The sequence below is a fragment of the Procambarus clarkii genome, chromosome 34, assembly GCF_040958095.1.
Source record: "Procambarus clarkii isolate CNS0578487 chromosome 34, FALCON_Pclarkii_2.0, whole genome shotgun sequence".
NCBI classification, from domain to species: domain Eukaryota; kingdom Metazoa; phylum Arthropoda; class Malacostraca; order Decapoda; family Cambaridae; genus Procambarus; species Procambarus clarkii.
The window spans coordinates 4,694,493-4,704,953 of NC_091183.1; positions in this window are offsets into that span (position 1 = coordinate 4,694,493).

A 10,461-nucleotide genomic window follows, 5' to 3' on the forward strand; every position below is an offset into this window, starting at 1 on the left:
AGATTTTAATTATGTTAGAAAAGCAAAACATGAATAAAATGGACATACAAATTGGAACATAAAATCAATCAATCAAAATAATAAGAATAATCAAATGGCAAAATGAAAAGTTACGTTAAGACAAGTGAGTAATAACAAGTGTATAACAAACAATGTAAATATGGGTGCAGGAATATTGTCTTTAAGCTGCCACCTCTCTTAGTACACGTAAGCCACAGCTTAGTCTACCAACGAGACGTGTTAACTTGTTGAAAGCACTGGATATTCTGAGGTCTGGCGGTCGTGTGGCCCCAGACATCAGGTAGTGTGGTGGGTGGAGGGCAGGTGCAACTGGACCCGCAGCCAATCAGCGATGGGCAGGCGACAGACAGGTAGTTTGGCGGTTCGAGGTGGAGCAGGTGTTCCTGGCTGCATACGTTTTGCGCTCTGGCAAACCTTGGAGATGTTGTCTTTGTTGGATATTTCTTCCATATTAGTTGTATATAGATTTATAACGACGAATTTTGGAGGGAAGAGCAGGCTCAATCTCTTGAAGGAGATTATCGTCACAACTCTCCCCCGAAGCCTGCGGTTCTGGAAGAAGTACGTCGTTCTGTGGTGGAGTAATAGATGGAGTCGCTTCTACTTCATAAACTTTGGAGGGATCATCGGCTAAGATGTTGTCAGAATCTTGGTATAGCGTGTCTCCAGGTTGAATTTCTGCAGTTATCAAGCCCATAGTAGAAGACGTTGAGATGAGAAGTGGGCGTGCTGCAGGAGGTGTAGGGTGGTGTGGTCCGTATTGATGGTAGACCGAGAACTTTTCAGGTGTTGAGTGAAGTGCTGGAGCTTCAGGATGATGAAGAGTAGCTCCTTGCCAATTGTTCCGTAGTTCCTTGTAGCAGTAGTCGCTGACAGGTGTATTCTCCTCGCCTCGTTGCTGCATCACGACACCACCAACGTCGGTACCACTGGCGTCGACATGGAGCATGAAGGGCTTATCTGACGAGGTGAGAGTGGAATTAGAATATGGTAAAGGAGCACTATTAGGGTCCTGAAAATGGTTGGGATTATCAATATGGATTTTTGAATGAGAAAGCGTGGACTCCTTGTCGGTGCTTTCGGGAGGAGAAGCTGGGAAGGTCTCACTGTGGATGTAGGGTTCTGTGAAGGTAGAATAATTGATTAGGACAGTGGGAGGAGTACCATTATATTGCTTCAGGAGGTTGACGTGGCACAGCTGGGTCTTCCGCCGCCTATCTGGAGTCTCGATAACGTAGTTGTTTCTGCACTCCTTGACGCGGTAGGGTCCTGAAAACCTGTTTTGTAAAGGTGAACCTGGGATAGGAAAGTATGCAAGTACGAAGTCTCCCGGCTTAAATTTTCTTACTTTGCTGGTCTGGTCGTAATGAGTCTTCATCCTCTCCTGGGCTTTCAATAGATTATCATGAGCAAAAACGGTGGCCTCTCTAGAATGTGTTGAAGGTTTTGAAGAAACTGGGGCACATTCTGATGCTCACTGAAGGTGGCATCTCGGAGAGTCTTTGAAAGCCTTAAGGGGAGTACGGCACTTACGGCCGTAGAGCATTTCATAAGGAGATACTCCTAGGGACTCATTGGGAAGACTTCTGTAAATACACATTATAAGGTCGATTTGCTTATCCCAATCCTTAGAGGTTTCACTACAAAACTTTTTCAAGAGTGCTTTGATAGTCTGATGACTACGTTCAAGAGAACCCTGTGAAGCAGGATGATAGGGGCTGGACAATACCTGTTTGATGTTGAACTCCTCCAGTGTCCTTTTGAAGAGATCACTGGTGAAGTTGGTACCACAGTCGCTCTGAATCTCCCTGGGAAATCCGTATTGAGTGAAGATCTTCAATAGATGTTTTACAACCGTAGCAGCCGTGATGTTCTTCACTGGAACTGCTATGGGAAATCTGGTGGTAGGACACAGGATGGTTAAGATATAGGCGTTACCTGAACTGGTCCGAGGTAAAGGACCAACACAGTCTATTATAAGTCTGTGGAAAGGTTCCGCAGGCACCTGTATGGGAATCAGTGGCGCTCTGGGAATGGAGATATTCGGTTTGCCTGCCATCTGACATGTATGACACTGTTTTACGTACTGTTTGACGCTATTTACCATACCTGGCCAGTAGTAGTCTTGACAAATTCCATGGTAAGTTTTGTTGAATCCGTAGTGGAAGAGTGCTCCGTGGGCCAGGTGTAGAATAGTGGGCCGCAGGCTGGTAGGAATCACAAGTTGTTCGATGTTGGCCCAATCGTCCTCCTCCTTCAGTTTACTGGGTCTATATCTGCGGTAGAGCAAGTCGTTCTCTAGGAAGAACCCAGGAATACTGTCGGGTTGAATCTCAGCCTGGAAAAAACAATGGTGTTAAAGTAAGATCTTCCCTCTGCAACTTACGGAACTCCAACTTGGTCAGATGCGGGGGTAGTTTCTGAGGGTCTTGAGGGACAGCGGTAGCAGTAGAGTCAGCTGGCTGTGGACGTGCGGCTTGTGCACGGGTGGTCACGAGAACCGGAGGAGAAACTTCATCACTCTCTTGAACCTCTGCTGGAACATACGCTAGTATAGGGTTAATTGGCACAGAGGTACACACCTGGGGTTTGTCCATGACGATCAGGTTGGTCGGTTGCAGGTCTTCTGCCAAGTCGTTGCCTAGGAGAAGTTGCACTCCAGGCATGGGAAAAGGCTTTTCCCTGACGGCGACTTGGACTTCTCCGTTCACGTAGGGACAATCCAGGTGGACTCTGGCGAGAGGGTATGGAGTGGTAGCAGTGAGGTCAGTGATGAAGACAGTTTCTCCGGTGTAGGCGATGTTGGGCACAGCCGACTTCAAGATGATCGATTGAAGAGCCGCTGTGTCCCTCAAGATCTTCAATTTGAAACGTCCCTCCGGATTTGAACCGTTGGCAGAGACAGTTCCAGTATACAGGTGGTTACTGAAAAGAGAAAGATCATTAACATTAACACCAACATTCATCACAGGCTTACCGGACTTAGGAGGAGTTGGTTTGGGTTTCTGTGGGTCAGTGGTTCCCTTGTATTGAGACTTACCACACTTGTCTATGGTATGTCCATAGAGTCTACAATACTTGCAGTACAATTGCGAGCCAGCTTGATCGGTGCTCACTTTCTCGTAACTGTACCACGATTTCTTACTGGAGGATGGTTCGGGTGTCAGCCGGTGGATGAGGCTGTAAGTGTCAGCCGACTTAGCACACTTCAGGTAGTCGGTTTCTTCTTTATCTGCTAAGTATAGACGGACAGGAGGCGGCACACGCCTCAAGAATTCTTCAACTAGCATCAGGTTGACGAGTTCTGTAAAAGTAGAGACATGTGCTGCTTCCAGCCATTTCATAAAATATCTCCGTTTTGTGTTAGCAAACTCTAGGAAGGTAGTGGTACTTGCCTTCAGGTGGTCACGGAATTTCCTTCGATAACTTTCTGTGGAGAGGAGGTAGGCGTCCAACACTGCTTGTTTCAGAGTGTGGTAGTCATTCTCAGACGCCAAAGTACTGAGTGTGACTGCAGCTCTACCTGTAAGATGGACTCTGAGAAGTGTGGCCCATTGGTCGACAGGCCAACTGAGTTGATTAGCAAGGGTTTCAAAGGTGGTGAAAAACACATCAACTTCTGCTTCTACAAAGGATGGCCTTAACTTACTTGCATGTGATATATTAAAACTGACGGGAAGATTGGCAGTAGCTTGCTGGCGTTGAGCGAAGTGTGAAGTTTCCAACGCGATTTCGCGTTGACGACACTCTAGAGCCAGAGTCGCTTGTTGCTTGTCATGTTCGCGTTGCATCTCCAACTCGCGTCGTTTGGTTTCAAGCTGTACTCGTTCCCGCTCCTGGAGTAGTGCAACCTCACGTTCCTGGAGGGCGATTCCACGTTCGTGTTCTTCTCTCTTCAAGGCAGCTTCACGTTCTTGTTCTTCTCTCCGTATGGCAGCTGCTTCTCTTTGCTGCTCACGTTCAATCTTGGCCAGCTCCAGTTTGAATTTCATCGATGCCAAATCAGTTTTATCTGCAATATAGTAAGTTTCATGAGTTTCAGAGTCTATCTTACCTTGCTCTAAATAGTGATCCAGCAACAGGTTGTGTATGTCATTTTTGTTGGCTTGGTAGGGAACGTCTAGTTGATACTCATGGGCAAGAGTTTGTAATTCAGTCCTCTTGGCACGACTTAAAGTCCCTATTTCACCTGCTGGATTTGCACGGAAAGCTTGGAGATGAAACATGGTGAAATTAGCAAATAAATGTACAACGAATATACCGTTATAGTGAATGTCAGAAACAGGACAACGTGGCAACTGGTACCTATCCTGTGGAATCTTTAACAATTAAAGTTAAGTAAAAGATGTTAAATGATTAATTTAAATCAAGGGCGCAGGAAATCTTGTACCCGGTACTCATGTAAGAGGATAAGGGCAAGAAAATCCTACTAAACAAATGAAACAGTTTCGAAAACAAATGAAACAGTTAATTGCCTCAAAAGTAAAATTGGTAGTCCAAGGATGTAGGCATACCTTGCCGAGTCTCTATAGGACATAAGCAAGTTTTCCCTACTGAAATTAATATGATACTTACAGAATTAGCGAACTTTTGTGCTCTGAAAAGTAAGCTAATTCCCTACCGTTGTATGTATCATCATCTCTGACTGACGTGTAAGGGTGCGAGGTGTAAACTGGTGACGAGAACTGCTGCTGAGGTCCCAATTCAGCAACGAAAGTTCGAGCTAGAGGAACTATGGCCCTCTTTGTCCTCCTACAGTCAGATTGCAGAAGATTGGGTGCACTTGATCCGGGGCAGACCACAGTACCAGGGTACCAATATGATGATCTGTCAAAAATGAGAAATATCCAAGGGACAAAAGATGGTAAACACGAGTAATAACACGGAGGGAGAGATGACCAATTAAGAGTATGACTGAGGCCTACAGTCACCACGTAATCCAAAGTTGTCTCACCTTCACCATATGCTACTCTCGTAATGCACAATACACCGCACCATATAAAAATGAAATTGAATATGAAAAATAGTAAAAGCTACGTTAACAAAGTTAAATATGCTTACCATAAATTACTACTTGGCACCAGTACCTGAGTGAAGCTCCTAGGACAGGCCCCCACTTAATATGTGACTGTAAAGCGTTGGTGTTCGGCTGTTCAAAAGCTAGGGGTATGGCCTCGTCACATATAGAAACAAAGAATAGAAAATCTGGAACTTCGTCTGTGGTAAGGTAATGGGAAGACACAAAACACAAGTAAATTTAACAATGAGATTTTAATTACGTTAGAAAAGCAAAACATGAATAAAATGGACATACAAATTGGAACATAAAATCAATCAATCAAAATAATAAGAATAATCAAATGGCAAAATGAAAAGTTACGTTAAGACAAGTGAGTAATAACAAGTGTATAACAAACAATGTAAATATGGGTGCAGGAATATTGGCTTTAAGCTGCCACCTCTCTTAGTACACGTGAGCCACAGCTTAGTCTACCAACGAGACGTGTTAACTTGTTGAAAGCACTGGATATTCTGAGGTCTGGCGGTCGTGTGGCCCCAGACATCAGGTAGTGTGGTGGGTGGAGGGCAGGTGCAACTGGACCCGCAGCCAATCAGCGATGGGCAGGTGACAGACAGGTAGTTTGGCGGTTCGAGGTGGAGCAGGTGTTCCTGGCTGCATACGTTTTGCGCTCTGGCAAACCTTGGAGATGTTGTCTTTGTTGGATATTTCTTCCATATTAGTTGTATATAGATTTATAACGACGAATTTTGGAGGGAAGAGCAGGCTCAATCTCTTGAAGGAGATTATCATCACAATATATATATATATATATATATATATATATATATATATATATAAATATATGTCGTACCTAATAGCCAGAACGCACTTCTCAGCCTACTATTCAAGGCCCGATTTGCCTAATAAGCCAAGTTTTCATGAATTAATGTTTTTTCGTCTACCTAACCTACCTAACCTAACCTAACCTATCTTTTTTTGGCTACCTAACCTAACCTTACCTATAAATATAGGTTAGGTTAGGTTAGGTAGGGTTGGTTAGGTTCGGTCATATATCTACGTTAATTTTAACTCCAATAAAAAAAAATTGACCTCATACATAGAGAAAAGGGTTGCTTTATCATTTCATAAGAAAAAAATTATAGTAAATATATTAATTCAGGAAAACTTGGCTTATTAGGCAAATCGGGCCTTGAATAGTAGGCTGAGAAGTGAGTTCTGGCTACTAGGTACGACATATATATATATATATATATATGTCGTACCTAGTAGCCAGAACGCACTTCTCAGCCTACTATGCAAGGCCCAATTTGCCTAGTAAGCCAAGTTTTCATGAATTAATTGCTTTTCGACTACCTAACCTACCTAACCTAACCTAACCTAACTTTTTTGGCTACCTAACCTAACCTAACCTATAAAGATAGGTTTGGTTAGGTTAGGTAGGGTTGGTTAGGTTCGGTCATATATCTACGTTAATTTTAACTCCAATAAAAAAAATTGACTTCATACATAATGAAATGGGTAGCTTTATTATTTCATAAGAAAAAAATTAGAGAAAATATATTATTTCAGGAAAACTTGGCTTATTAGGCAAATCGGGCCTTGCATAGTAGGCTGAGAAGTGCGTTCTGGCTACTAGGTACGACATATATATATATATATATGTCGTACCTAGTAGCCAGAACTCACTTCTGAGCCTACTATGCAAGGCCCGATTTGCCTAATAAGCCAAGTTTTCATGAATTAATTGCTTTTTGACTACCTAACCTACCTAACCTAACCTAACCTAACTTTTTCGGCTACCTAACCTAACCTAACCTATAGAGATAGGTTAGGTTAGGTTAGGTAGGGTTGGTTAGGTTCGGTCATATATCTACGTTAATTTTAACTCCAATAAAAAAAAAATTACCTCTTACATAATGAAATGGGTTGCTTTATCATTTCATAAGAAAAAAAATAGAGAAAATATATTATTTCATGAAAACTTGGCTTATTAGGCAAATCGGGCCTTGCATTGTAGGCTGAAAAGTGAGTTCTGGCTACTAGGTACGACATATATATATATATATATATATATATCCATATGTAACTCCTTTTTTGTAACAAAGTTCAAATAAAGTAAATATATATGTGTACATACAAAAGAATGGGGGTGGTAGGAGAAGATAATATTAGTGTTCAGTGAGAAACCACAAGGTCTCCTCTGAATACTTTTTATTTTCTTCTCCGAGGCTATATGTTTGTGAGGGTACCACCAGAGGTGGTATACCACCAAAGGCTCAGTTTTCAGCCTTTGTTCCTCTACCCTAGCATTTTGTTCTGCCACTCTTGCCTCTTGTTCGGCTAGTTTTAATCGGGCCAGATGTAATTCCAATTCTATCCTGCTAGATTCACTTTCAGGTGGACTTGCCTGGCATAAAATAGTATCACTTGCCAATAGGCCTTAGTCTATGCAATTCTGTAAAATTTCATTGGTTATGACACCCTTTTTATTAGTTTCATTTAAGTCGAGGCCCAATTCCTTGCCTAACAACACTAAATTAGCTTTGGTAAGCTTCTTGATCTCTACTACTGAAGGTGCCTTTGCCAGTTCCTACAATTTAGCCTCCATCACTAATTATTTTAGCTCCTACCAAAAGAAAAAAAAATTGGAAAAAAACAAAAATTTGCATGGCCCCTGTTACAAGGCCACACTCACCTCAATCGTGAAGGGATCCAGCTGGGCGTCCAGTCAGTGCAAGATGTTTCCTTAGTTGATCTGGACCTTAGGCTACCACACAACTGTTCTGTGGAATTCAAGAATTTTAGTTTTGGCACTCAAAAATCAAATTTTTTTACAATTAAAATGTTCCTCCCGGTCAGGCCAACTACTTGTTATGAATCTGCTTGCTGTTATGGGGGGTATAGAGTATTAAAGAAAAGGGCCAACAGCTAGAATCAGGATGTATCAAAATTAGTGGAGATCAGATAAGCCCGGCCCCCAATAAAAACATAAAACAGTATTAAATTATTGGCTTTAAAGTAAATATGTCCGTCTAGCGGCTGATCACTGTTCCACTACCCAGGAAGAATGGATACTCCTTTATAAAACTAACTTATTTATTAAACCCTCTTAACAACCCCCCCCCCTATCATAAAAATAACTACTTTATCACACTATCATATGTTAACTACCTTGGTCCACATAGACAGGATACAAAGTTTACACTTGGGAAAAGCTAGGGTAAAGTCTACTTGAAAAGAACTCGTAGGCTTGAAGCAGCCTGGGATAGTTAAGCCCCACGTGGTAAACTAGTCACAACAAACACACTTAGGGATGCCCAAAACACTGGCTTATACTACTCAATACCTATACATAACACTCAAGCCTAGATAGTAGCACGGTTACACAGGGTTATACTTAACTTAGCACTTCACGGTAGCTTAAGGTAAGGGAAAGGGAGAAGGAGGAGGAGAATGGAGACAGAGCCACACAGGGAAGATGTTGCCACACCACAGCCCGACCAGAGAAGAAAGCCCCAGTTTCCGCACTTCCTTACTCTGAATCGCTGCCGGCTGGATACTCAGCTAATCGTACAGCAGCCATCAAGCCAAGTTCACTCAGACTTACTTTACTAATTACTTTCTAATCATTCCTAAACATAGCTGATAACTAGTTCAATAATTAATAATCAACAAGATCAGAGTCTGAATGCTCTGTGAGGAAACAATATTCATCTTACGTTTCGCAAGGGCGACGGGAATAACGCGTACTCCCGTTTTTAAGGAGCCATGATATAAATATTACTATAATTAAATATCCTTCTCACATGATCCAATCGTATTAATTAATGTATAGTAATTACGTAGAGCTCAAATTGACCTCTGGTTTCCATCTAAGGAACCCGGGGTCGTAACAGTAGGCATCTTCGTTCATCAAAGATTTTCTCAGAGTCATCAAAGGTAATCTCTAAGTCATCAAAGTCATTCTCAAAGTCATCAAAAGTTATTCTCAGTCATCAAAGATAATTTCTAAGTCACTATCGTTCATCAAAGTTAATCTCTAAGTCATAAAAGTTATTCCCAGAGTCTTCAAAGGTAATCTCAGAGTCATCAAAGATATTCTCAAAGTCATCAAAAGTTTTTCTCAGTCATCAAAGGTAATTTCTAAGTCCTTTTCGTTCATCAAAGTTATTCTCTAATTCATAAAAGTTATTCCCAGATTCCTCAAAGGCAATCTCAGAGTCATCAAAGATATTCTCAGAGTCCTCAAAGTTAATCTCAGTCATCAAAGGTAATTTCTAAGTCACTTTCCTTCATCAAAGTTATTCTCTAAGTCATAAAAGTTATTCCCAGAGTCCTCAAAGGTATTCTCAGCGTCATCAATGGTAATCTCTAACTCACTTTCGTTCATTAAAGTTATTCTCTAAGTCATCAAAAGTTAATCTCTATGTCATCAAAAGGTATTCTCACGTCCTCAAAGGTATTCACAGAGTCATCAAAGGTAATCTCAGAGTCATCAAAGTTAATCTCTAACTCATCAAAGTTAATCTCAGAGCTATCAAAGTTGTTCTCCAAGACATCAATGTTGTTCTCTAAGACTTCTTCAAGCATAACATTTCTCTCCAAAATGTAACTAATTCAGCTTTTCATATCAAACTTGCACTTCTGTTAAAATATATATCTAACCTAACCTAATCTATTCTGTCCTATTCCTCCCCTAACTGATGTAACTTACCTAACCTAAGCTAACTTACCTAACCCAAATTTGGGGCATAAACTAGACTTTGGCTAATTTTCGGTCTTTACTGGACTCTGATGATATTCGAGCTCTAAACTGGTCTCTGACTAATTTCCGGTCTTTACTGGACTCTGAAGAAAATCGGTCATCAAATGGTCTCTGAATAATTTTCGGTCTACAACTTGACTCTGATGAGTTTTCGGTCTTTATGGGACTCTGTTAATTTTTCAGGCTTAAACTGGACTCTGACGAATTTCTGTCTACAACTGGACCGTGATGAATTTTCGGCATGAACTGGTCTCTGACTAATTTTCTGTTGTTAATTGGACTCAGATTGATTTTGAGTTTAAACTGGACTCTGGCTAATTTTTGGTCTTTACAGGTGAAACACCCGTAAATGCATATAAAAACAAAAACTTACTGTTAAGATGTCTGTTTTCCTTATTCTCAGTAATACGAAAGCCAACTTTACCCTGACTTTTATAACAAACTTCTATGAAACTATTTTCTGATGAGAACTCTTAACAAACTTTTATGAATACTTTATCTAAAAATGGTCTTCGAAAAAATCTGCGGTTTTAAAAGCATACAAGAATTGTCCATACTTGGAACCCCTGCAGCGTATCGGTGACTAGCCCTTGAATTTTTCTATAAGATTTTCTTACTTATTTTCTCCAATAAGAACTTTTAACAAACTTCT